Source organism: Microcaecilia unicolor, chromosome 8 (genome assembly GCF_901765095.1).
Source record: "Microcaecilia unicolor chromosome 8, aMicUni1.1, whole genome shotgun sequence".
Taxonomy (NCBI): domain Eukaryota; kingdom Metazoa; phylum Chordata; class Amphibia; order Gymnophiona; family Siphonopidae; genus Microcaecilia; species Microcaecilia unicolor.
In genome coordinates, this window is record NC_044038.1 from 219,854,376 (window position 1) to 219,881,841 (window position 27,466).

The window sequence follows — 27,466 nt, forward strand, 5'->3', positions numbered from 1 at the left end:
TTTTACGTTTTGTTGGAGGGAGTGTGTCAGGGGGACGGAGAGTGGACATTCCTGAGTTAATCAATTAGCGCGTCCACGTTACCACACGCAAACTGATTAGAGGAATCTCTAGATCTTTGTAAGGCATTTGTCTGGGCATTTTTATATGTTTTTTTGAGACATTATAATTTGGATTTGCAGGCAAGAAAGGATGCAGTATTGGATTGAGTGTGGATCGTGGGTATGGCTGTCCCACCCTTGTGAAGGTCACTGCTATGGTACTTGCCACTGAATGCTAAGGAAGGAGGCATGTGATCCTAGGTTTTTCTTGTCTTAGTTCCTCCAGAGCAGTTCAGAACCAGCCCAAGGTTATTTGTTCTGTAGACATGTGATTTTATCTACTGACTTGGCGAAGGCCATTAAGGTACTATGTAAGCCACATTGAGCCTGCAAATAGGTGGGAAAATGTGGGGTACAAATGTAACAAATAAATAAATAAATTAGGTGTCAGTTAAGTGCTCACGCGATCATTTTTTTTTTGTTTTTTAAATGGCCATTTACTAATGGCAACATTTTGAAGCTTCGTTTCTGCCCAGCAGTGCGATTGTGAACCCGGAGCAGTGCAAAATTAAGTCCGAGTGTAGACTTAAGCTGGGCCTTTTGTTTTAACGCTCTCTCACCACTTTTTGTGTTTTTAATATATGTCCTTTTTTCATACAGATTGAAGAATGTGTCATTCCCCTGACGAGGCCTGTCATATGGTGAAACGGGCCCCGTCGGGATTTCTTTAGAAGCTAAGTGAAAGTTTAGAGCTTCTGTTTTGGCACTGCAATGTTAAAAGTTTAAAAGCAGCATTTAATTTCATATGTGGTGATTTTGAAGACGATAAAGCAAGATATGTGAAATTTGGGAGGTTTTTGGCCGATGACTGGTCTAAAGTATAGTATTCAGAATGACTGAAGATTATGATCGCACATAGTTGATTAAGTGCGCATTAGGCTGTAGCTTTTTTTAGTCTTAACTGCCGAGGCCTTTTTAACCTCCATTTTTTATTTTATAAAAAAAAGATAAATGAATATATAAAAGATTATTGATATAATTGTGAAGAAACTTTACTGCGATTAACACTGAGTGTATATTCTCCACTATTTTTTTAAGCAATTTACAAATTTAAATTCCAAGAATAAATCTTGATACAGAAAAGATGAATATTTTCAATTCAGATTTCCAAATCACAAAAATAGCAATCAACATATTAACATTTAGCGCATGGCAATTCAAAAAAAATGGAAAATCGGCCGTTTTACTGCTGCAGGAAAAACAACCGTAAGGACGTGATAAAGCAACTTTTTACTGCAGTTTAGGGAAAGTGCCCTTTATTTCGATTTATTAATCACCTTTATGAAAACAGTTACCTAAGGCTGTATGCAGCAGTTAATAGTAGAAGTTGTAATTATTACATGCTATATTGATTTTAAGTTTATATTTGCTTTTGTAATGGCTGAAAGTCTCAATAAAGCATTGATTTAGTTTGTCAGCATGTCATTCATATAAATTTTGTTTCATCCTATACAGTGTTAGTAGTGGTTACCCCATTAGAGATTAAGTTATTATGAATCACTTTGGTAATAAAAGGTGTTTATCAAATGAATAAAGTGAATAAAAAAGAACCACCGTGGCTTTTCTGTTTTGTTTGGGGTGTTCTTTTTAATTGCCTGGTTTATTTTTATTTTACACTTCCAAGTTACATATATAAAAAAGTAAAATTAAAAAAAAGCTTTGATAGGCTTAAAACGAATACTCACATTTTTCTCTCGTCCCTTCAATAAAACTTTTTATTTTTTGCAAGCACTGTGAACCACAGTTTTCAGTCGAACGAAACCTCACACCTCATCACTGAAGCAGATATTCCTGCAGGTAGGCACCTACGAAGGGAGACATGGAAAGGCAGAGTTAGCATCTTGGGTTGGCCAGGGGTTGAAAGGATGGTCAGATCAGCAGCAAAATACAGGAAGTGATACACTAGGATCAGGGGTTCTCAATCCAGTCCTCGGGACACGCCCTGCCAGTCAGGTTTTCAGGATACCCACAATGAATATTCATGAGAGATATTTGCGTGCCCTACCTCCACTGTATGCAAATTTATCTCATGAATATTTATTGCGAGTATCCTGAAGACCTGACTGGCTATGTGTGTCCCGAGGACTGGGCTGAGAACCCCTGCTCTAGATCAGAGGTGGGCAACCTTTATATGCAGGGGGCACCATGAATGTCCGTATTATCCCTAGTGGGATGTACACAAAAAAATTAACAAATGCACCATATAAGTCATGTAATCATTTAAACCCTGTGAGTGTTAACTTAAGGCAAGTGACATTGATGCAAGTTTTACAATGAAAAACACTGACACATTTTTAAACTGCTGTTTTTCAGATTCTCTGTTTAATTTCAAAGCCAGAGGGAGCGCACTTCTGGACCCTTTTACCAAACTGCGCAAAAAAGTGGCCTTAATGTCAGTGTTGCCAGATGGAAAAAATTGTTCACGTCCAAAACCAGCCCCAAACCGCAGTCAATCTGCATATGAATGACACCATTAATAAATATTAATGATCCATTTGCATACAAATGACATTATTAAGCCTGTCTCCACTGGCCGCGGCAGCAGGAAAACTAAGCCAACCCGCGGCTGACGGCCGTGGGAAAAAACTGCGGTGAGCGAAAAAACGCCCAAAATCCCGCAACCCACACGCAGCATGAAAAAGCCGGAGTGGGTCGTGGAAACGAGCCCAATTGGGCGGAAAACCTGCAGCCCTGGCAACACTGCTTAGCGTGTGCTTATGCGGGACATTCCCGTGTGCAAAGGCCATTTTTTTACTGCATGGATAAACCCCCAGATTCTATATATCACACCAAGATTTCTGCGTATAGCTCAGTTAATGCGTATAACTCAATAATTAACACGCTGATCAGTGCTGATAATTGGATGTTAATTATCAGCACTAATTGCATTAATTAGAATTGACGTGCACTACCCGTTCAGCATATTCTGCAAAGCAGTGCACGTAAATTCTAATGTATACTAATGAATAGGGGTGTGGCCATGGGCAGGTCGTGGGTGTTCCTGAAAAACACATATAGGGTTATAGAATATACCTTCTCTGCGCCTAACTTAGGCGCCGGTATTTACACCATCCTCAGAAGCTTAGCGGAAATTGGGTGGCAGCACCGGTGGTTGGGAGGCAGGGCAAGTACTGGACAGACTTCTACGGTCTATGCCCCAAAAATGGAAAGGATAAATCAAGGTCAGGTATACATATAAAATAGCACATATGAATTTATCTTGTTGGGCAGACTGGATGGACCGTATGGGTCTTTATCTGCCGTCATCTACTATGTATGTTATAATTCACTGCCAACAAAACTCAATGTGATGACTGAATGAAGATAAATTTGCAGATACGCTCTGTATATTGGGACGTCATCCCTGAGTATCAGGGCATTGAAAGTGGTCAATAATGTGGCTGCTCAAGTAACAGTGGGTACGTCAAAGTTTTCTCATGTAACATCTGTTTCTTAAACAACTGCACCGGTTACCCGTTTTGCAAAGAATACAATTTACGGTGCTGGTGATTATATAAGCAGGATTTATTTGCTGATACTCCATTTTATTTGAAGCAAGTTTTGAATGTTTATCACCCAAGATTTATTTATTTTTTATTTTTGTTGCATTTGTACCCAGCGCTTTCCCACTCATGGCAGGCTCAATGCGGCTTACATGGGGCAATGGAGGGTTAAGTGACTTGCCCAGTCATAAGGAGCTGCCTGTGCCTGAAGTGGGAATCAAACTCAGTTCCTCAGTTCCCCAGGACCAAAGTCCACCACCTTAACCACTAGGCCACTCCACAACATTCCATGTAGAAGTCAGCCCTTGCAGATCACCAATGTGGCCGTGCAGGCTTCTGCTTCTGTGAGTCTGACGTCAGACTCACAGAAACAGAAGCCTGCGCAGCCTTCTACATGGAATGTTGCTAGTGGAATAGCAACATTCCATGTAGAATCTCCAATAGAAGCAACAGAATCTCAATAGTAGCAACATTCCATGTAGAATCTCCAATAGTAGCAACATTCCATGTAGAATCTCCAATAGTATCTATTTTATTTTTGTTACATTTGTACCCGCGCTTTCCCACTCATGGCAGGCTCAATGCGGCTTACATGGGGCAATGGAGGGTTAAGTGACTTGCCCAGAGTCACAAGGAGCTGCCTGTGCCTGAAGTGGGAATCAAACTCAGTTCCTCAGGACCAAAGTCCACCACCCTAACCACTAGGCCACTCCTCCACTCCGATGTGCACTGAGATCAGACATTGCTACGCGGCTTTCTACTGATGCAGTAATGCGGCCGCGCCATGCGGATACACAAGTTATAGCTTTAGTTCCAGCCGGAATCTCTTTATGGAACGGACTAATCTGGTCAGCTTCATCACTGTGGTAGTTTTACACCATTTCGAAAGCTTTTGAAAACACAACTGTTTTGTGTTTTTCTTACCATCTTTGGACTTGACCTGACCTCTTTGCTGTTAGGTGATGCTGCTATGGGTTTTTTTTTTTTCTTTATTATTGTTTTCTTTTATTATGAATGTTTTTATGGAAACCACCTAGTTAGGGGAAAGGGACTTGATATACCACCTTTCTGTGGTTTTTGCAACTACATTCAAAGCAGTTTACATAGTATATACAGGTACCTATTTTGTACATGGGCAACCGAGGGTTAAGTGACTTGCCCAGAGTCACAAGGAACTGCAGTGGGAATTGAATCCAGTTCCCCAGGATCAAAATCTGCTACACTAACCACTAGGCTAGTCCAATTCCGCCCCCCCCCCCCCCAGCTGTCTGTTCGTCTGTCCAATTTAAATTGAAAGCTCTGTTGAGCAGGGACTGTCTTTTCATGTTAATTTGTACAGCGCTGCGTAAGCCTAGTAGCGCTATAGAAATGTTTAATAGTAGTAGTAGTAGAATCTCAAATAGGGAAAGGGAAATGGGACTTGATATTCTGCCTTTCTGTGTTTTTTGAAACTACATTCAAAGCAGTTTACATAGTATATATACAGGTACTTATTTGCACCTGGGGCAATGGAGGGTTAAATGACTTGCCCAGAGTCACAAGGAGCTTTAGTGGGAATTGAACCCAGTTCCCTAGGATCAAAATCTGCTGCACTAACCACTAAGCAACTCCTCCAGAATAGAATGGCTTGTTACTGTATACTTCTGTCTTTCCAAACAGTTGTAAAGAACTGTCAAACAAGTCTTGTCCCATTGTTGTTTCCTTCGATGGTTTCACTGACAACAGATCTCTAGTTACTGACAGTTAGTGTGGGCTGTTTTCTATGTATATGTCCCACGGGCTGGCTGGCTACAGAATACTCAATGGCTGGCAGGCCACATGCTACCTACCCCTGCTCTAGATCTACAGGTAATCATCAAAGACACAAAACTCTGGATTCAGTTAATACCAGCACCCAGTGCTATTCTATAAAGGGAACTCCTCTTTATAGAATAACATTGGGGGCTGAATTCCACACCCAACTAGTGGAGTGGAGGCGTGGCCTAGTGGTTAGAGCACCGGTCTTGCAATCCAGAGGTGGCCGGTTCAAATCCCACTGCTGCTCCTTGCGATCTTGGGCAAATCACTTAACCCTCCATTGCCTCAGGTACAAACTTAGATTGTGAGCCCTCCTGGGACAGAGAAATATCCAGAGTACTTGAATGTAACTCACCTTGAGCTACTACTGAAAAAGGTGTGAGCAAAATCTAAATAAATAGATAAATAAAATAAATAAACTTTGGGCCTAAGGACTTAAAGCAGCTGAAACCTGGTGTAAATTCTGGTGAGCAAGCTGGGCGTGAATCCACGGAACTCTATGAAACTACCCTGACCCAACCATGCCCCTCCCATGCTCACACTCCCTTTGCAGTTATGCGTGAAAAAAACTGAGGTGCCGATGATCAAAAGCAAACGTGGGCACTACAGCTCATTAGCGCAGTACTAGCGCCCGTATTTACCAGCGCGGAATGATCAGAGAGGTCTAGCGCAGCAAACAAATGTGCCAGGACTTAGTGCAGATAGCATGCAAATATAGTCAAGCTCATTTAAATGAGGTGATTTTGTATTCCTCCCCAATGATCAGAAAAGAGCGTCTGAAAAAAAAAAAGTGCCTTACAGCTGTAAAAAAATAACACCAGGTCTGAGAAGGCGTTAAGAGTGTTGGAAGAGAGGATTTCCCATGATTCTCATGCTTCTTTCTGTAAAATCTACAGGTTTCGATTGCTGTTGGAAGCAGAAAGAAGGCCGTGAAAGCCTTTGAGTGCTGGCTGTGAGAAACAGCAGACCCGAACGTAAAGCACGCATCGACGCTCTAAATTTAAAGTAGCCACGCTTACGAAAAAAAGAACCCCCCCCCCCCCCAAAGCACACACTGGTGTCTGTTACTTGCATCTAAATATAAGCATCCAGAAAAAAAAATGTAAACGCTTATATTTAGGCTGCAAAAAAAACAGACGCCAATGTGCTGCTTCACGTTTGGGTTTTACTAGGCGAATGCGCACAGGAGCTTAGCCTACCGCTGAAATCTTCTGCGCATGCACCAAACAATCCTCCCGCTGAACTCCCTAAAACTCAAAGATATGAGCGTGCCCATATTTGCATCTCATTAGTTTTGAGCATCAGGGTGTTGTTCTGCGCTGTTCCAGCAGTATTTTTATGGCGCTATACAGACTAGCATTGGCGTTTTGATCATCGGCCCTTTAGACACTATCCTATAATTGGAAGCCTAAATGCATTTGCGCTCCGATCTGCGGTTTCAGTCACGTTTCAGCACCTTGCATCCGTCAGAACGCGTTTCCGCATCAAAGGCTGGGTGCCTAATTAGTTATATAGCTCTCCACTTCTGGATGATGTGCCGAGACTGGCAAGTCACCAAATATGGTTATTCTGGGTCTACAAATACAATATATCATATAAAATATCCAAAAAAAATGGAAACCTACAAATATTTCACTTGTGCTAATCACATATTAACTATGCAGCACACATTAAATAAGGTGAGCCACACACAGTAAGAACTCAAATTGCAGCTAAATTCAATTAAAACTAATTAGTGTAAACAGTGCTCAGAACTGGGTAATACAAGTCACGCTGTCAAACAGTGCACTTGCCACCACAACCAACATCATAGCATCATATAATAGGGGAAACCTTATATCATATAGATTCCCAGTTTCTTTTTGTTTGTCTACAAATACAATGCCAGGTCACCCCTGGGTCTAGAGTGGAGGAGTGGCCTAGTGGTTAGGGTGGTGGACTTTGGTCCTGGGGAACTGAGGAACTGAGTTCGATTCCCACTTCAGGCACAGGCAGCTCCTTGTGACTCTGGGCAAGTCACTTAACCCTCCATTGCCCCATGCATAAGCTGCATTGAGCCTGCCATGAGTGGGAAAGCGCAGGGTACAAATGTAACAAAAATAAAATAGATACTATTGGAGATTCTACATGGAATGTTGCTACTATTGGAGATTCTACATGGAATGTTGGAATGTTGCTATTCCACTAGCAACATTCCATGTAGAAGGCTGCACAGGCTTCTATTTCTCTGAGTCTGACGTCCTGCACGTACTTGCAGGACGTCAGACTCGCAGAAGCAGAAGCCTGCGCGGCCACATTGGTGATCTGCAAGGGCTGACTTCTACATGGAATCTCAAATGGTAGCAACAGTGGAGGAGTGGCCTAGTGGTTAGGGTGGTGAACTTTGGTCCTGGGGAACTGAGGAACTGAGTTCGATTCCCACTTCAGGCACAGGCAGCTCCTTGTGACTCTGGGTAAGTCACTTAACCCTCCATTGCCCCATGTAAGCTGCATTGAGCCTGCCATGAGTGGGAAAGCGCAGGGTACAAATGTAACAAAAATAAAATAGATACTATTGGAGATTCTACATGGAATGTTGCTACTATTGGAGATTCTACATGGAATGTTGCTATTCCACTAGCAACATTCCATGTAGAAGCCTGCGCGGCCACATTGGTGACCTGCAAGGGCCGACTTCTACATGGAACAGTGGAGGAGTGGCCTAGTGGTTAGGGTGGTGGACTTTGGTCCTGGGAAACTGAGGAACTGAGTTCAATTCCCACTTCAGGCACAGGCAGCTCCTTGTGACTCTGGGCAAGTCACTTAACCCTCCATTGCCCCATGTAAGCCGCATTGAGCCTGCCATGAGTGGGAAAGCGCAGGGTACAAATGTAACAAAAAAAAATCAGCATCCAAATGTTCACATTTGATGACATGAAAGTCTCATCGTGTTCCATGTGGCTAGTTTGGGCTTTTGGCGATTACACCACTAGGGTAGCCACAGTTACAGAGGCAGCAGAGCAAAGTTAATACTAATGAATTATGAGTACAGTTTGCAAACACACTGAAGCTAAAAAATAAATAAAACAATACAGCAGGAGTAATGGAACAGAAGTTGCAGAACTTGCTTTGTAGATCACTTATGTCAAACCCCACCCCACACACCTTAAAAGCTTTTTTATTTCTCGCGTTGAGCTATCCGCACTGTTTGTGACCTCAAGAGAATGTAAAAGAAGGTCATTTGGTTTTCCGCAGTGTCTGCACAGCAATGAGCATTTTTCACATGCTCACTACTGCAAAAACATGCTGATAAACTGTGCAAATCACTACTGAAGAACTAAAAAAAATAAATCCAAAAATGTACCTATTTACCGTATTCTCATAATGTACTTTGTTTTCAGCTGCTCTCCCCGATGGTCCCCATTTTAACAGGCAATTGACAAATGTGTGTACGTAAAACTAGAAACAAAATATAAGCAACTCTGACCATCCATGTAAATACTAATATTAGCACACTAAACTACATTTTAACACCACTAGTACATCTGCAAAATATGCTGAATAAAGTTTATTAGGAACACTTTCTATGTTTCAGGACTTAAAAGAACTTGCACCTAGGGGAAGGGAAACTGTCTTGCATCAGCAGGACCGGCTCAAGGGACTGCAGTGGCGTACCAAGGGCGGGGGCGGTGGGTGCGGTCCACCCCGGGTGCACGCGACAAGAGAGGTGCAGGGAGCAGCCGCGAGGCTGTCGCCCCGCTGGTTCCCTGCTCCCTCTGCTACTTCCTGTTCCGGGGCAGAGGGAGCTGGGAACCAGCGGAGCCGACAGTCACGCAGCTGCTCCCAGTAGGTAGGAAGAATGCACCGTTGGGGGGTGGGGAGAAGAGGTGTACAGCAGCGATCCGCCCCGGGTGGCAGACGACCAAGGAACGCCACCGGTGCACTGTGCTAACTTCTGCATCACCCCCACCTGAAATCCAGTAACTCCTCCTCTCTATCAAACTGCAACTCCCCCCCCCCAGAGGGCTCTGGCAGTGGCCCACACAAGCTACCCGAGACTTCCCTCTACTGTGTCACATCACGAGAAACAGGAAGTTATGTCAGAGGGAGGTGGAACACGGCAGAAGGAAGTCTCTAGGCTGGGCATGGGGAAAATAGAACCTATGTGTGTATTTATTGTGAATGTAAACCTCATGTGATACCTTCTGTTTTTTAGGACCCACTTTTGTGAAATCAGTATCCCCCTTATTTATTTACTTAGGAGCATTTGATATGCCGCTTTACTAATAGATCTAGGTGGTGTACGATATTAAATGCAAAAGTAAAAAGTGATGAAAAGTACATAAGTAATACTGGGAAAAAACCAAGGGTCCATCGAGCCCAGCATCCTGTCCACGACAGCGGCCAATCCAGGCCAAGGGCACCTGGCAAGCTTCCCAAACGTACAAACATTCTATACATGTTATTTCTGGAATTGTGGATTTTTCCCAAGTCCATTTAGTAGCAGTTTATGGACTTGTCCTTTAGGAAACCGTCCAACCCCTTTTTAAACTCTGCTAAGCTAACCGCCTTCACCACGTTCTCTGGCAACAAATTCCAGAGTTTAATTATACGTTGGGTGAAGAAAACTTTTCTCCGATTTGTTTTAAATTTACTACACTGTAGTTTCATCGCATGCCCCCTAGTCCTAGTATTTTTGGAAAGCGTGAACAGACGCTTCACATCCACCTGTTCCACTCCACTCATTATTTTATATACCTCTATCATGTCTCCCCTCAGCCGTCTCTTCTCAAAGCTGAATAGCCCTAGCCTAAACACATTCATAGGCTAAACACATTCTACAGATCTGTGGTTGTTTAGGTAGGAAAGGCAACGGGCAAAGCCAGAAGGATGCTCGGATGCATAGGGAGAGGGATGACCAACAGGAAAAAAAAGAGGTGATAATGTCCTTGTATAAGTCTCTGGTGAGGTCCAATTTAGCATACTGTGTGCAGTTCTGGAGTCCGCACCTACAGAAAGATATCAACAGGATGGAGGCGGTCCAGAGGGCGGCTACAAAATTGGTCAGCGGGCTCTGTTACAAAGCATATAGGGTCCAAGAAAACAAAAGGGCAGACGATCTGCAAACTCCAAGGTGGAAAAATGACAAAGCACATCGATATAAGACAAACAATAGTTTATTATTGTAAATCTAATGTACAGATCAGCCCGACACAGGCCGTGTTTCGCCCAACAGGGCTGCTTCAGGGGCTAAAAAAACAAATAACATAACATTTAAGTCTATATGTCTAATCTGTGTACATTCTTATTCCAAATATTTCATTTTAAGGTGATATATACAGTAGATGCATTTGGTATATTTTGTAATAATTTCTTTATTGCGAGATACTTTTGTTATATATATGTATCTATCAGCATATCAAAACATTGCCATTAAGTTGATATATATACAGTGGGGGAAATAAGTATTTGATCCCTTGCTGATTTTGTAAGTTTGCCCACTGACAAAGACATGAGCAGCCCATAATTGAAGGGTAGGTTATTGGTAACAGTGAGAGATAGCACATCACAAATTAAATCCGGAAAATCACATTGTGGAAAGTATATGAATTTATTTGCATTCTGCAGAGGGAAATAAGTATTTGATCCCCCACCAACCAGTAAGAGATCTGGCCCCTACAGACCAGGTAGATGCTCCAAATCAACTCGTTACCTGCATGACAGACAGCTGTCGGCAATGGTCACCTGTATGAAAGACACCTGTCCACAGACTCAGTGAATCAGTCAGACTCTAACCTCTACAAAATGGCCAAGAGCAAGGAGCTGTCTAAGGATGTCAGGGACAAGATCATACACCTGCACAAGGCTGGAATGGGCTACAAAACCATCAGTAAGACGCTGGGCGAGAAGGAGACAACTGTTGGTGCCATAGTAAGAAAATGGAAGAAGTACAAAATGACTGTCAATCGACAAAGATCTGGGGCTCCACGCAAAATCTCACCTCGTGGGGTATCCTTGATCATGAGGAAGGTTAGAAATCAGCCTACAACTACAAGGGGGGAACTTGTCAATGATCTCAAGGCAGCTGGGACCACTGTCACCACGAAAACCATTGGTAACACATTACGACATAACGGATTGCAATCCTGCAGTGCCCGCAAGGTCCCCCTGCTCCGGAAGGCACATGTGACGGCCCGTCTGAAGTTTGCCAGTGAACACCTGGATGATGCCGAGAGTGATTGGGAGAAGGTGCTGTGGTCAGATGAGACAAAAATTGAGCTCTTTGGCATGAACTCAACTCGCCGTGTTTGGAGGAAGAGAAATGCTGCCTATGACCCAAAGAACACCGTCCCCACTGTCAAGCATGGAGGTGGAAATGTTATGTTTTGGGGGTGTTTCTCTGCTAAGGGCACAGGACTACTTCACCGCATCAATGGGAGAATGGATGGGGCCATGTACCGTACAATTCTGAGTGACAACCTCCTTCCCTCCGCCAGGGCCTTAAAAATGGGTCGTGGCTGGGTCTTCCAGCACGACAATGACCCAAAACATACAGCCAAGGCAACAAAGGAGTGGCTCAGGAAGAAGCACATTAGGGTCATGGAGTGGCCTAGCCAGTCACCAGACCTTAATCCCATTGAAAACTTATGGAGGGAGCTGAAGCTGCGAGTTGCCAAGCGACAGCCCAGAACTCTTAATGATTTAGAGATGATCTGCAAAGAGGAGTGGACCAAAATTCCTCCTGACATGTGTGCAAACCTCATCATCAACTACAGAAGACGTCTGACCGCTGTGCTTACCAACAAGGGTTTTGCCACCAAGTATTAGGTCTTGTTTGCCAGAGGGATTAAATACTTATTTCCCTCTGCAGAATGCAAATAAATTCATATACTTTCCACAATGTGATTTTCCGGATTTAATTTGTGATGTGCTATCTCTCACTGTTACCAATAACCTACCCTTCAATTATGGGCTGCTCATGTCTTTGTCAGTGGGCAAACTTACAAAATCAGCAAGGGATCAAATACTTATTTCCCCCACTGTAGCAGCATTGTGTTATTCTATTTTATATATTCAATTGTTCACGTTCTTTCCTTCTGTGGGATATTTCTGTAATATATATGTTTTTATCTATGTTTTTATTCATGCTTTTACCTAAAGACCAAACATTGTTTTATATAGATTTTTATATTAGGAATTTAAATGTTATGTTATTTGTTTTTTAGCCCCTGAAGCAGCCCTGTTGGGCGAAACACGGCCTGTGTCGGGCTGATCTGTACATTAGATTTACAATAATAAACCATTGTTTGTCTTATATCGATCTGCTTTGTCATTTTTCCACAAAGCATATAGGGACAGGCTTACAGAGTATGTATACTCTAGGAAAAAAAAAGAGAGAGGGGACATGATAGAGACATTTAAATACCTCTGTGGCATCAAAGTACGGGAGGTGAGCCCTTTTTTAAATGAAGGAAAACTCTGGAATGAGAGGGCATAGGATGAAGTTAATAGGCTCAGGAGTAACCTAAGAAAATACTCTTTCACAGAAAGAGTAAACGCATGTAATGGCCTCCCAATGGATGTTGTGGAGACAAGGACTGTGTCTGAATTTAAAGCATGGGACAGGAATGTAGGATCTCTTAGGAAAGGAAGGGTTAGTGGTTACTGAGCATGGGCAGACTGGATGGGCCATTTGGACCTTATCTGCTGTCATGTTTCTTCTATATAGGTGATATTCAGTGGCACCACTCAATATGCTTATTATTTGAAACTAGTAAAAAAGGCCCGTTTCGTACAGAAATGAAACGGGCGCTAGCAAAGTTTTCCTCGGAGTGTGTATGTTTGAGAGAGTGAGTGTGTGACAGAGAGTGAATGTGCGCACGTGTGTGTGTGTGTGACAGAGGGAGAGTGAGACTGGGTGCGAGTGTGTGTGAGAATGAGAGTATGTGCCAGGGTCTCCCCCCCCCCCCGGTCTGTGTTGCAGTTGCAGGGGGGATTCCCCCCTCCCTCCCAGTTCCAGGGGGGTTCCCCCCGTCCCTTTTTCCCAGTTGCAGGGTCCCCCCTCCCAGTTGCAGGGTCTGTCTGTGTCCCCTCTCCTTTTGTCCTCAATTTAAAAACGACAATGTGAAGCAGCAGCTCCTAGGTTTGCTTGTTTGTGAGTGTATAGCAATGACGGCTGCGTGGGGGAGTTGAAACAGAGATTAACCAATGGGCTTCCTTCCTTACCGTACAGTTGCTTGGGTCACTTCCACTCCTGTGTATTAAACGTCCTGAAGCATGTCATAGGTTTGCTTCTTTTGTTTTCAGTGAATGGGATGACGGCTGCTCTGGAGTCGTAGCCAGTGCTGTTTCCTCCCCCCCTCCCCCCACTTCCGAGTCGCTAGTGGTCCTCGACCCCGAGCCCTCACCCGCCTCCTGCACATTGGACACTCGCCGCAGCCATTTGCTCGCCGTGTTGCCGCCCTCCCTCTTCGTCCTGTGCGAGAGTGTGAACCTAGCCTCTCTCCTGCTTTTGGCTACTGATTGGCTCCTTGAATGTGCTCCGCCCTCAACGTCATTACGTTTGACGCGAGGGCGGGGCCCACATCTGCTGCTACAGAGCTTCGAACAAACGAACTGGCTTCATTGACGTCAGTGGTCAATGGAATGTTGAGAGTGCTTTTTATGTCCAGATGGGGCGTGGCCTAGGGCGCAGATGGGCGTGGCTGAGTGCGGGAGTCCGAATAGCTTAGGTCAGGAGCCACAGTTGGAGAGAGGTGAGCTTCAGAACATCTGAGGGGGATTCAGAATGTCTGAGGGGGATTTTATTTATATAGATCATCTAAATTAGATGTTTCAAATTATACGTTCTCTGTGCAGCTAAGTATTAACTTTATCATAAAGAAATAAGAATGCAAATTCTGGAGAAAACCAAAATAGTAATTTAAAAATACTTCACAAAAGTACAAGCAATTCTGCTAATTGCAAAGCAGCATGAACCCTCTTGTATATGTGACCTACACATTTCACTGCTGGTTAAACGGCCGTAAAGCTTTGGATGAAAAATATCCCTTATGAACAATGCAGACGCTCGCTGTATTAAAAAGAAAAGTAAATTACAGCCTGGAATATCCATGAAACTTGGCTGCTCAGCTGAAGTCAGTTCTTTGAAGGACTCACTGAAAAAAAAAAAAGTTAATCTATGTATCACGTGGATTGTTCCACCCACCCCACCCCCACCCAGTCTCTAAGCCATAGAAAAACCTGAGCTTAGCACGTGCTAATACAGGATTTTCCTGCGCATTAAGCCCAGATTTACCTTGGAAGTATATTAAGGATTTTTTTCAAACTTTTTTAGAGGTCTTATTTTTTCCATTAGTGCATGGACAAAAAAAAAAATAAACAACAACAACATGGGAGCACTTAACCACCTTTTATTTAGGAGGTACTAAGTACTGTGTTTAATCTGCGTTATCCAGTTAGCACGCATTAATGCGAACGAGCTAGCTGGATAACACTTCCACAGCCATTTCCCTGCCCATGACTCACCCCCTCTCGAAAAAAATGTTTTTAAAAATTAAAAAGTGCACGATTAGCATGTGCTGACAGACTTTAACGTATTTTGTGTCTTTTTTTCCCAAGCGTTATGCGCATGTTAGCATTCAATGCAGTTTAATAAAAGGACCCCATAGCACATTCCTAACAGAAGGTATCCTCAAGTGAACGCTCTCTCATATAGAGTCTTAAAATAACGTTCAAAAGACAAGGGACTGAAGGGAAACTGGAGCGTTGCCTGTAATTAAAACAAGAGATTCTTTTAAGTTTCACGCTAACAAAAAAAAACAAAACAAAAAAAAAAAAAGAGAGCGAGAACTCCAACCTTGTTGATATCCATAGCATTGGGGTTAGTGAAGGAAACACCACATCAATCTTGATTAACGATTCCCTTAATTTCTTTCCCGTTTAAGAAATATGGGTGAAAACATTATGACGACGCTTCTGTACACCATCCATGTTAATTCAAATGGCCGCCATACCTCATACAAGCTATTGCTGGGGTGATCATGCCTGGAATTGTGGTTCCCAATTCCCAAGAAGAGCAGAATTACATTTCCACACAGGCAATGAGAAGAAACTAGGACTGGCTTATCTTACTCCCCTAGGCATGCAAGCTACATGGAGCATGTAGGAGAGTCAGTTAGCACCTAATATCCAGAAACTGCAGGAGCAGCAAATATGCAAAATGGAAGGTTCTGGGTTTAACAGAACGTCTGCATTATGCAAATCAGGTGAAAGCTACATATCAAAGAGAAAAGTTCGTGAACAACAATGCCCGCACTGGAATGTTCTTGTCTGCTCCTTCCCCTCCCCCCCCCCCCCCCCCCCCCCCCCCAGGTACCACCGCTCCTATCTGATTCAGGAAGGAATCATCTTTCAGATATGCAAAGTCTGAATCAGCCAATCAGCCGGAGCTTGCTTGAATGCTATGGGGTCCTTTTATTAAGCTGCGGTAAAAGGGGGGGCCTGCGCTAGAGTCAGTGCGTGTTTTTGATGCGCGCTGAGGACCCCTTTTACCTCAGCGGGCAAAAGGCTGTCCATTTATGAGAAAAAGAAACAGCCGTATGGCAAGTGAACCACTTACTGAACGGCCACATTTCAGTGGGGAGCCCTTACCACTACCCACTGAGATGGCGGTAAGGGCTCCCACGCTAACCAGGCAGTGCACGGCGCTGCCCGATTACCACCGGTTACGTTCTGGCGCTGCAAAACTAGGACATATTTTTGTGGCACAAGAAATGGCACGCACTGGCGTGGGAACTACTGCCGGGCTCCTGCAACAGTCTGGCGGTATTTCCGGACTGGTTGGCTTAATACTGCTTAGTTCTGTTTGGGTGAGGGGGGGGAGCAAAAGACTGAACAATTCCGATTGGTCCGATGCATCATTAAGCATTAAAAGATAAATGCTCAGTGATGAAGCTCACTGTTCATTTCCAGTGGAGCGCCTTAAAAAAATATCCCAGCACATGGCTGCTATCATGCGATGTGTTAAGGACATCCTGCAAACAAAGATAATCATACTGCAAGTTATTTACACAAAAAGAAATCCCTAATTTAAGATACAGCAGTGATGACATTTATCCATCAAAAACGAGGGCGAAATGAACTAGAGGTGTTGGGCACTGTTTTCAGAAAAATTGTTTCTTAACCATACTTAACGCCCTATTCCCAACGACTTCTTGAGAAGGGCACAAAACATGCCAACAACTCTGGGGTCTAGCAATAACTAACAGTATTATTTCTGTAATGCTAATGGCAACACTACAGTTAAAAGACAGCCTGTGTCTAGAGAATGACACCAGGACAGTCCCTGCCCCGTCCCCATGGGTTGTCTCCATCCCCGCCCCGTTCCCACAGTACCTGTCCCCGTCCCCACCCGATCACCCTGGGCTCTGTCCTCATCTGCAGAAGCCTCGAATTATGATTTTATATTTAAATCTTTTTATTAAAGTGCTTCCATAGATGTAACCACAAGCAGAGAAGATGCAGCGCCTGGTCCCCCTCTAGCCACGGCTGGAACAAAACCACTTCGGGCGTTCCATGCAGTGGCGATCCTGCTGCTGCGAAACTGCTTCCGGGTCACGGAGCAACTGTGCAAAATGGAGGGCTCAACGAGACTCCCTCCGTGCTGTGGTCCGACGATCTTCCAGCGGACCCAACTGAAGCAGCTGCTCCCTCTTCAAGAGGTAAGAGCCCAAATGTTTCCAGGCAAGGATAACATCGGGGTCAGAGAAGCAAACCTCCTTAGGTTTTGCCTTTCGCTTCCCCATGAACCATGGGGAAACGCTCCAAGAGAACTAGGCAAAACTAAGCTAGACTTGGAGGTCACACACGTCTACTTCAGACGCCAACTTGGCCCCCAAATCCCAATTCTCTTTTTTTAATTTTTATTTATTAACCTTTAAAGTGGAGTAACATGGCTACCACACTATTCCTGTCCCATGCTTAAATTCAGACACAGTCCTTATCTCCACAACATCCATTGGGAGGCCATTACATGCGTTTACTCTTTCTGTGAAAGAGTATTTTCTTAAGTTACTCCTGAGCCTATTCTAAAAATTCCTTGTTTAGAGGAAATACAATCCTTTCTTTGTATTAAAGATAGCTTTTGTAGGACTCCACTTTCAGTTATTTCTATCTATCCCATTTATACAACAAAGATAAGGCTACCAGCTCACATTTTCCAAGACACAATACAACTGATAACACGTGATAACTTCTTTTTGGTAACTTAATACACTCTAGGGGAAGAGAGAGATCACAGTTCTCCAGCCCTTCCATTATCCTAAATGGGGCAAGAGTATTGCTTTATACTGTGCTATCAGCTGTTGGTGTGTATAAAGGCCTGAGAGATTTGGGGAGATGGAGTAAGAAAGCATAACATGTTAAATACTCCATTAGACCAAAGGTCCATCAAATCCCGCATCACGTCTCCTAATGGCCAAGCAAAAAGTATCTAGGAGGATTGAGACCCTCGATGAGTGAGGTTGGACAACTCTGCTCTAGGTGATAATCCAGGGGAAGTAGAAAACAAAGATGTCGTCTAGCCTATTTCATATCAGTGAACCCAATCATATCAACCCAAAACACAGTGACTGGTGAAGAATCAGCAGACTAGTGATACCGTGTATCTTTATCACCACACCCCCAACACCACCACCTGTACCTTCTTTTCTCTTAACAAAAAACCCACGACTTTTGGATAATAGCTCAATGGTTAACCTATACTTAATCTACAATGCCAAGACCACCACCACCACCTTCCTAATCAGCATTCGGGTTTCTTCTCTACACAACCGGGCTGTCCGAAGATCTACGCACCGACACCTCTTGTATGGAGGGTGAGCGCTCCTCCCGGCCTTGATGCTTCTCGGGTGCCGAATCCTTCGATGCCCCGGAGGTCCTGGTACCGTGTCTCGAAGGAGACCGATGATGATGCTTCTTCACCTTCGCTCGAAGCACGTCACCGGCACTCCTCAGTACCGACGAGGACATGGAATCCACACGCCTCCTCGGGGTTGGGTCCAACAGCGGTCGGTCCCGATGGGCCTGCACAGCAGGAGCCCTCGAGACAGATGGAGATCCACTCGACGGCTCACTACTCCCAGCTAGTGGTGAAGTCCGGACAGCCATTACCTTCTCTCTCGATGTTGATGCCGAGGAATCAGTCGGAGCTCAGAAAAGACGGTCCTGAAGAGCTCTTCTCGACGCCTGTGTCCGCTTTTTCAAGCTCAGACACAACTTACAGGCGTCTGGGTGATGGTCGGACCCAAGGCACTGGATGCACCACGCATGCGGGTCAGTGCCCGAGATCGACCGCTGGCACCGAGCACACTTTTTGAAGCCGCTGGGAGGCTTCGATGACATGAGCGGAAAAATCGCAGCAGCGAAATCAAAAGGCTCGATTGTGCCAACAGAGGGGCATAAAAATGAGAACCACAAACGCGCGGCCTAAGAAGGCCGCCTCTAAAGCGAAAGGAAATTTAAAAAGGGGGAAAAAATAAGAAAATAAGGAATTCTCTCTCTTTTTTTGTTTAACTGGAAAAAGAAAAAGACAAAAGAGGCAACGAAAAACAAAAAGAAAGTGTGAATAAACAGCACTAAAACGCCGAAGTCTTTCTCTGGGCCTGAGGGAGAGAGACCGACACGCAGCCACTCTCCGCGGAAAAAGAAAAACTGAGGCGGGAAGATGGCCGCACATGCGCAGTACATCTGTCCCGCGCTCCGGAAGCTGTCACAAAGTTTGTTGATTTTTTGCTGGAAAAATCTCTGTTCATGGGCCGCCGTGGACGCCGACCCATCAGTGAGAACAAGCAGCCTGCTTGTCCTCGGAAAATTTTGTTTTCAGCAGAAAAAAAATTTGCCACCAAATTTAAAAATTTTAAACTTATTATAAACTCCCTATTTTTCCTGTGTTCCTAAGATGCACTGGGACTGATGAATTAATTTAACTCTGCATATTGTATGAGACATGATTGAGTATGCTAATTAGTAGGCATTTCTGAGTGTCTATAGAGAATTACAGTAACTTAACAAAAAGTTTCAAACAACAGCTGTGCTTCTGAATTGATTTACTGAAAACCGCTTGAAGCTCTATGTAAAGTGAGGGCTGCTTGAGCTAATTAGAAAAATAAATTGCTCTCGGGAAATATTTATGAAGCATTCGAATGTAAAAAGCACAGTCTAGCCCAATCCAAAAATCAAGAGTCCTAAAGGCGGTACTTGTATGTATACTACCTGGTGGATAATCACTACCAGTTAGGGAAAGAACATCGCTCCAAAACAGGTCTTTTGTAAAAGAAATTGAACAGCAACATTTGAGTTAAGCTGGTGGTACAAGTAACCTTCTACTGTTTAACCAGTCCTCTCACAGCAGTATTACCAGTGCTCCCTGTTTAACAAGGCAGATATTTCAAGATTCTGCAAGCCCTTTTTGACACATAAACAAACAGAAAATGACTTTTTAATAGCATTTTTTGTAATTGCATGACTTGATATGGAAATATATTATCATGGCTTCAAACAGCCTGCCAGATGCTCTTAGTTAGGTTTGGCATTGTGAATATCGAATCCTTCCCAAGAACCTAGGATATTCAGAGGTATCGACCCAGGATGTGGGCTGTTCCAAGCAGTGCAGCCTTTTTGTAGTTGGCAGATGGTGGTTTTGTCAGTGACCCCAGCTTGTTCGGGTCTTTCAATATTGCTCCAAGAGCGACAGTTACTATCGGGACCTACAACTGCAGCTTTTCGTCAGAGTTGCTCAACTCCAATCTTCAAGTCTTGATATTTCATGATCTTCTTCAACTGTTATCAAACGCTGATTGGCTTGTTAAGCCAATTAAGTTATGTGCGTTCAGTGACGATCCTAGGTCAGGTGACACCCGGGGCGGATCGCTGATGCACACCCCCCCCCCCCCCACGGGTGCAGCATGACCCCCGCCTCCTGGCGCAACCCCCCCCCCCCCCCCCCGGGTGCACTCTTGGCTAAGGGGAGCAGCCGCACGGCTCTCGGCTCCGCTGGCTCCCTGCTCCCTCTGCCCCGGAACAGGAAGTAACCAACAGGATCGCAGCTGCTCTCTGCACCCCTCCATCAGCGTGCACCCGGGGCGGACTGCCCCCACCGCCCCCGCCCTTGGTACACCACTGCGTGCGTTGCTACAGAATACGCTTGGATTTCAGTGTGGATCTCTAGGCGCAATATACAGAATCCAGGGGATAGCGCAAGAGGGGAAAGGGGTCACTTGGGTTGAAAAACATACAGTGGGGGAAATAAGTATTTGATCCCTTGCTGATTTTGTAAGTTTGCCCACTGACAAAGACATGAGCAGCCCATAATTGAAGGGTAGGTTATTGGTAACAGTGAGAGATAGCACATCACAAATTAAATCCGGAAAATCACATTGTGGAAAGTATATGAATTTATTTGCATTCTGCAGAGGGAAATAAGTATTTAATCCCTCTGGCAAACAAGACCTAATACTTGGTGGCAAAACCCTTGTTGGCAAGCACAGCGGTCAGACGTCTTCTGTAGTTGATGATGAGGTTTGCACACATGTCAGGAGGAATTTTGGTCCACTCCTCTTTGCAGATCATCTCTAAATCATTAAGAGTTCTGGGCTGTCGCTTGGCAACTCGCAGCTTCAGCTCCCTCCATAAGTTTTCAATGGGATTAAGGTCTGGTGACTGGCTAGGCCACTCCATGACCCTAATGTGCTTCTTCCTGAGCCACTCCTTTGTTGCCTTGGCTGTATGTTTTGGGTCATTGTCGTGCTGGAAGACCCAGCCACGACCCATTTTTAAGGCCCTGGCGGAGGGAAGGAGGTTGTCACTCAGAATTGTACGGTACATGGCCCCATCCATTCTCCCATTGATGCGGTGAAGTAGTCCTGTGCCCTTAGCAGAGAAACACCCCCAAAACATAACATTTCCACCTCCATGCTTGACAGTGGGGACGGTGTTCTTTGGGTCATAGGCAGCATTTCTCTTCCTCCAAACACGGCGAGTTGAGTTCATGCCAAAGAGCTCAATTTTTGTCTCATCTGACCACAGCACCTTCTCCCAATCACTCTCGGCATCATCCAGGTGTTCACTGGCAAACTTCAGACGGGCCGTCACATGTGCCTTCCGGAGCAGGGGGACCTTGCGGGCACTGCAGGATTGCAATCCGTTATGTCGTAATGTGTTACCAATGGTTTTCGTGGTGACAGTGGTCCCAGCTGCCTTGAGATCATTGACAAGTTCCCCCCTTGTAGTTGTAGGCTGATTTCTAACCTTCCTCATGATCAAGGATACCCCACGAGGTGAGATTTTGCGTGGAGCCCCAGATCTTTGTCGATTGACAGTCATTTTGTACTTCTTCCATTTTCTTACTATGGCACCAACAGTTGTCTCCTTCTCGCCCAGCGTCTTACTGATGGTTTTGTAGCCCATTCCAGCCTTGTGCAGGTGTATGATCTTGTCCCTGACATCCTTAGACAGCTCCTTGCTCTTGGCCATTTTGTAGAGGTTAGAGTCTGACTGATTCACTGAGTCTGTGGACAGGTGTCTTTCATACAGGTGACCATTGCCGACAGCTGTCTGTCATGCAGGTAACGAGTTGATTTGGAGCATCTACCTGGTCTGTAGGGGCCAGATCTCTTACTGGTTGGTGGGGGATCAAATACTTATTTCCCTCTGCAGAATGCAAATAAATTCATATACTTTCCACAATGTGATTTTCCGGATTTAATTTGTGATGTGCTATCTCTCACTGTTACCAATAACCTACCCTTCAATTATGGGCTGCTCATGTCTTTGTCAGTGGGCAAACTTACAAAATCAGCAAGGGATCAAATACTTATTTCCCCCACTGTATAACACATGCATTATGGACTAAATTCTATAAATGGCACTGAAAAAAATAGCACTAAGCATTATTCTATAAATGGCGCTTAAAGTTAGGCGCCGTTTATAAAATGGCGCTTAGCGCCAGGAACAGCAACATTTAGACGCGACTGTTTATACCAACGAAGCCTTGGTGTAAATCTGGTGTAAACCTCTGTGCCCAGATTAGGAGCGAATCCCCTTTATTCTATCACAACGCACCTAAATTAAAGGAATGCCCCTGATCCACCCATGGCCACGCCCCCTTTTTGGACCAGCAAGTACATTTTAAGTAAATCCAATTAGCACCAATAATTGCTTCTTAAGATCTCATTATCGATGCTAACTGGCTCATTATTCATTTAAATTGCACACACAAATTGAGCATGTGGTCAAATTTGTGCGCGCAAATGTTTTTTTTTGGCAACTTTTATAGAATTTGATGTTATGCATAAAAATACAGTACTTTTGTAAAAATGTCTGTTCCCACGCTACGTGCTGCACCATGACATTATGCATATATTACAAAGGGCTTTGCAGTCTGCATATCTTCTGAAAAATACACTGCAAACTGTCAATGACCTGATCTGGACATCCTAGGTTTCCAACCTAGGCGACCCATACAAAAATCAGGCTATGTTTGCTTTTCAAGCCTTAAAATCTCTTGTGGTCTGTGCACATGTTCCTCTATTTAACAAATTAAATTCAATCCCACCCCCCCACCCCCCGAAAGCAAAATATAGTTAATAACATTATTTTTCCTTAATAGCATACTTGAGACCGTCACCTTAAAGCAAAGTTGCTGCAGCAGAGCCTGTAAAGAAAGAACAATGTCACACAAGGTCAGCTGTCTCATGAGAGCAATACTAGCACACGATTGTCAGCGAGGTGCATCTTTCTGCACTGATGCAGCAGACAGCAGAGAAGAAATCGAGCTTGCAGCTATGGCCAAAAAGACAAGGCAGCAAAGAACTCGGCAGCTCATATTTTACACAGTATAAACAAAACCCTGTATGCATCCGTTCTTATGCCTTTTTTGCAATGTCTTAGTTTTGTGCAAATAACAGGGACTGGAGGTGAACTAAAGAGCAAGAAAAAGCAGCAGAGAGAATTCTGTCTAGTGTATTTGTGCATAAAATGGGATATGTTGACTATGGATCTCCCCACTTCCACTTCAAAATATATCGAGTTCTCTTCCTTACGTCTTAGGCTCAGCAACGTGGAGTCTGAAAAGGCTGATCTGGACCTCATCGCCATTACATCCTTTAAAACCTGGCCTAAGAGCCAATGACAAGTGATGATAAAACAGTTTGGGGGAATGGAAACTGTCTCTGAATCAAAGATCAGAGAAGCAGGTAAGAAAGTCCACCCAGAGAAAACCGTTTCCCCCTTCCACTGAAATTATATAAATCTGTTATATCCCTGGCATCTTATTCAAAGAAAGAGAGGCACGCCTCCGGGGACTGCTGAGATATAATCCTAATAGTTTTCCAGAAAAGGAAAAGAAGCAATTAACTTCTAGACCTAGTCATTCAAAACATGCTTGCACGCACAGGATGGATGTAGCTCCAAATCAAAAGTTTGCTGAAAGAAAAAATGTAAAGTGATAAGAAATTTTAAAAATTCCTTTTCCAGAATTAATGTCTCTTGAAAAAATTACAGCCCAGAAAAAATACACAGTAAAGAAAAGCAAAATAAATAAATAGATGATTTATTACATTTGTACCCCGCACTTTCCCACTCAAAGCAGGTTCAATGCGGCTTACGTAGTAATAAAAATTACAGATTATTGATAGTGAAGCCTGATAGGCTACTAACCTATAAATGTACTCACTCTGCTGCTCCCCAGTATCTCTCCACACTCGTCCTTCCCTACACTCCGCTCCATGGATAAATCCTTCTTATCTGTTCCCTTCTCCACTACTGCCAACTCCAGACTTCGCGCCTTCTGTCTCGCTGCACCCTACGCCTGGAATAAACTTCCTGAGCCCCTGTCTTGTCCCATCATAAGTACATAAGTAGTGCCATACTGGGAAAGACCAAAGGTCCATCTAGCCCAGCATCCTGTCACCGACAGTGGCCAATCCAGGTCAAGGGCACCTGGCACGCTCCCCAAACATAAAAACATTCCAGACAAGTTATACCTAAAAATGCGGAATTTTTCCAAGTCCATTTAATAGCGGTCTATGGACTTGTCCTTTAGGAATCTATCTAACCCCTTTTTAAACTCCGTCAAGCTAACCGCCCGTACCACGTTCTCCGGCAACGAATTCCAGAGTCTAATTACACGTTGGGTGAAGAAAAATTTTCTCCGATTCGTTTTAAATTTACCACACTGTAGCTTCAACTCATGCCCTCTAGTCCTAGTATTTTTGGATAGCGTGAACAGTCGCTTCACATCCACCCGATCCATTCCACTCATTATTTTATACACTTCTATCATATCTCCCCTCAGCCGTCTCTTCTCCAAGCTGAAAAGCCCTAGCCTTCTCAGCCTCTCTTCATAGGAAAGTCGTCCCATCCCCACTATCATTTTCGTCGCCCTTCGCTGTACCTTTTCCAATTCTACTATATCTTTTTTGAGATACGGAGACCAGTACTGAACACAATACTCCATGGCCACCTTTAAATCTAGACTGAAAGCCCACCTCTTTAACACTGCTTTTGACTCGTAACCACTTGTAACCACTCGCCTCCACCTACCCCTCCTCTCCTCCTTCCCGTTCACATTAATTGATTTGATTACTTTATTTTTTTTTTGTCTATTAGATTGTAAGCTCTTTGAGCAGGGACTGTCTTTCTTCTATGTTTGTGCAGCGCTGCGTACACCTTGTAGCGCTATAGAAATGCTAAATAGTAGTAGTAGTAGTAGTATGGCAGAGTGGTAGAAGATATAGGTGGGCGGAGATGTGTAAGTGTTGGGTAGTTGGGTTTATAGGATTAGTTTGGTTCATTTGGGTAGATCGGATGGGTCTGGGGAAGGCATTCCAGAGTTGGCTGCCCAAGGAGAAGTTTGATCCGTAGTAGGTTTTGTACTTGAGTCCTTTGCAATTGGGGTAATGTAGGTTGAGGTAAGTTCGCGAGGTTTCAGGCATCATTTGCTCTTCCTTTTCTTTAACAACGTCCCCAGGGTTGAACTGCAATCTTCTGCTTGCCCCACGGTTGCACATGGTGTGGTTCACTTGATGCTGTTTTGCAGGTTCAGGTCGCTCGCATTGGGGAATCGGAGCGCCACTGTCTCGTGGTGGCACATGTTTTTTTAATTTTACTATTTTTGATTTTGCTATTTTGGCTGCATTCGTTGTGTTATGTATGGTTGTATTGTTTTTTTTTTTTTTTGCTCCATTTCACACATCCTTGTGCAGTTGCATGCCTGGTGGTTGCGAATCTCGGTGTTGCATCATGTATTTATATATGGATGTTGCTGGATTGGTGTGTTCCATTGTAAGCCACATTGAGCCTGCAAAGAGGTGGGAAAATGTGGGATACAAATGTAACAAACAAACAAATAAATAAATATTACAAACTCTCTTTTGTACCTGTGTTCTGCAGCCTATATGTGATTGTCATGTTCTAGATGCCTTTTGGGACACGGCAGGGAAGCAGAAGAACAGTACCCCTTGTAGGAACACAGACGAAACACTTACAAAAAGGGTGAGAGAAGAAAGGGCAGCAGACGATGTCCGAATAAACACCTTTATTAGGCATCCAGGACTCAACACGAGTCGTGTTTCAGCCCGTGAGGGCCTTCTTCAGGAGTCTTTTGGATGTATGTTGATAGTTTCTGGCAACAAAAAACAAAAGAAAGAGAGACCTTTTTTGCAGGTGTGCTGAAAAATGAACCTGCGTGCTTCCAATACATGTGCCTACACCAGCGTATGCCACTTTTCGGCGCACCTCAGTAAAAAGGACCCCATACGGCAGAATGGAATCCTGTGACTGTAGCACACAACTGAGAAGGTACAAATCAAACAAGGATCTCTCTCCCATGTAACACTCTAAAAATTGAAGAACAGACCTTTAACGTTAGCTGACAGTTGTGCAGCAGTCTTTTTAACACTTGAAATACTGGGCAAATATGTTCACACAAGCTACAGCCCACAATTAACTGAGCTGCAGCATTCTGTTTCAGCTGAAAGGTGCACTGAATCGAAGACTGAAAACCCATATAGAACACGCCATCACAGTCAACTCCAGCCAAAACTATCAATTGCACAAATGTATAAAAAGTTCTGTGGGGGAAACTACTGCAACTTCTGGACCGACTGGAGATTATAAAGGATACTCCTCCTCACTACAGCACCCGCTTGTACTTTCATCCACATTCGAAACACCAAATGCGCTCCCCAATTCTGCATAGCAGCCAACAGCGGCACCATTACTGATCCAATCTGTACACTTCCTAACTCGTTACGGCACTGGTCCCTCCCTATCAATAAAATCTCTACCTTGTTGACAATTGCCAAAAAGGGTGAGCTCTGTAGTACGACTAAAACAATGATCTACCAATCAAACTCCTCTCCATTTATTACAATTTTTTGAGTGCAGTCACTCAAAAAGGGACAAAACCATGTCAACAGTGCTCTCTGGCGCCAACTCTCTCAACCTCTACGTTAAAACTGAATGCACCAGAGTGGCAAATGCAGAGGAAATCACTGCCAAAAAAGCAAAAGCTTTCTGACGAAGTAACCTACAAAATCAAAGAACGGATCGTCTTCAAAATCTGCACTTTAGTCCACAAAATCATTTATGGCATAGTCCCAGGATACATGACAGACCTCACTGATCTACCAACTAGAAAAGACTCTGATCAGCACGATCATACCTAAACCTACGTTACCCAAACTGTAAAGGGCTAAAATACAAAACAACTCATGCATCTAGCTTCTCCTACATAAGCGCACAACTATGGAATGGACTCTCGCATGCAGTGAAAATAATACATGACCACCTAAACTTCAGGAAATCATTGAAAACCCACCTCTTCAAAAAAAGCTTACCCCACCGATCCAGCATAAATCCCCACACCCAGCAACACAATATAATCAATGATCGTACTGGACAATTTACTTTCCTCTTTCCCCTCGACCCCATGATGCCTGATTCACTTCTACCTCATCTGACCTCAACACAATCTTGTATTTGTTATCAACCATAATGGCAAACGCCTATACAATACTTTGTAAGCC

At 44.0% G+C, this 27,466-nt stretch overlaps 1 protein-coding gene across 2 annotated transcripts in view; it reads right to left on the minus strand.

Annotated features, from left to right (window-relative positions):
- The window catches only part of NCOA3 (nuclear receptor coactivator 3), a 252,633-nt gene that overhangs the window by 55,973 nt on the left and 169,194 nt on the right, over positions 1-27,466 (minus strand). For both annotated transcript variants that reach the window (XM_030211264.1, XM_030211262.1), the window contains exon 4: positions 1,785-1,904. The gene's annotated coding sequence lies outside the window, so the exon portion shown is untranslated. The remainder of the gene's footprint in view (positions 1-1,784; positions 1,905-27,466) is intronic.